We start from the raw sequence: 1,881 nt of genomic DNA on the forward strand, positions 1-1,881 counted from the left end.
GGATTTTTTTTCGATCCGTACTCTAATCGTGAGTGTGTTCAATCCGAACCAATCCAATCAAAAAGCTTTGGATTAGTTCAATTCTCGGATTTACCCGATCCAATGTGCACTCCTAGTTATTATGCGTAGTTTTGATCAATTAATTCCAGTTTTAGAAAAATAATACAAAGTGAAGAAAAAAAATGAAATTTGCAAAGAACAAAGGTTTGATCTACTTGAACCGACAATATTTCTACAAGTAGATCAGTGGAACGAAACGTTATTGAAAGTATTATAAATAAATTACGTAATCAATCAAAACTAGATCAAGGAATAGGGAAATGGGGAGGAGATTATTCAAAACCAGAAAATTACTCGAATATCGAAAGTCCTAAAAGTCTATGATATCAAAATCCTAATTGACGTACTTCAATCGAAAATAAATAATAAAAATAAAAATAAAAAATTACCAACTAAATCACGCAAAAACACGCACGATTTTGATCTTATTTTCAAATCCACATACACATATAGAGAGATAGATAGATAGAGAAAGGATGCAACTTTGAAACCCCTACAGATGTAAGGCATGGGGTAGGGGTTTTCAAGTGCAGCGGCATTGGAGAGAGTGGTGAAGATCAATGATAATAATAGAATAAACGAAACAAACCCGCTCCTTGCCCTAGGGTTTGTTTGCCTCAGCAACTCTATACTGGCTATAGGCTAATGGGCTTTAATTCAAAGCCCAATATATATATGAGAGTAGGCTAGCCTAGAGTCAGCTAAATTTGGTAAGATTTGAGCCTACATAGATTTGCATCCCCGCCACAACTTTTTATAATCTAGATTTGAAGATGTAGATGGATTTTTAGAAAGTTTTAAAAAGAAATAAACATAAAAATACACCATAATGACTAGTCATTTTAGATATTTAACAAGTATGCACTCCAATCATACTATCTAAAATGATTATTCATAAATATTTTAATATTTTTTATTCAACCCAAAACGAAACTGGAGATGAAGATGGATGACACATTGGAGAATGGATGTCAATGGGTACCCATTTACCCAAAATCAAAACCAAAAATATTGGTTTTAGTTCCCTTTTTATTGGAACCAATTAGAATTGAGTCTAATATGGAACCGAACCGATAAGAACTTGAACCATTAGGTTCTACCTAATGGGTACCCTTGGTTACTTAGAATCGATTAATTTTGGCAATTATTTTTACATTATAAATGATTTAAGACTTTCTATATTTTAAAATTAACATATTTTATACAAAGATCCTAAAATTTTCATATATACTAAACATTGGAGCTTGAAAAAAAATACATTAAATCATATATATGGTATTTTTTAGAAGTAAATTTTTTTATTGGATTTTGAATTTTTTTTTCTTCTCGATTCTTGATAAATGGAACCAACAGATACCCGTGATTCTTGGCGGTTCCAATTCCACTTATTCTAGAATCAGCAGTGAAACTTGGAAGTACTTATGGTTCTAATTTTCTTAGGAAGAAAGAAAATTTTACCGATCCCAAGTAAACACTTGTTTTCCACTCATCTCAACCGTACATTTTCGTGTACCTTGCATTGCCCTGCCAAATTTGAGTTAAACACACCAATCTATTATTTGCTTCTTTAAAACTTTAGTTGTTAAAACTTGCCCTACTTTATCAATCATCACCGTCGAAGGAATGAGAGCCTTCATTATTTTCCTGTCTATGCCTCGGTTTTGAACATGGCGTTACTTCAATCCACATATAACTCTTTTTTTTTTTTTTTATCTTATAGCTTCTTTCTTCATTTTCACCCGCATTGAACAGAAGCAATATATTATTACATAATAATAATAATTATTATATTTTTATTAGTAATTTAAACAAGTTAAACAA

This window comes from Akebia trifoliata, chromosome 7, assembly GCF_017979445.1.
Source record: "Akebia trifoliata isolate Shusen 1 chromosome 7, ASM1797944v1, whole genome shotgun sequence".
NCBI classification, from domain to species: Eukaryota; Viridiplantae; Streptophyta; class Magnoliopsida; order Ranunculales; family Lardizabalaceae; genus Akebia; species Akebia trifoliata.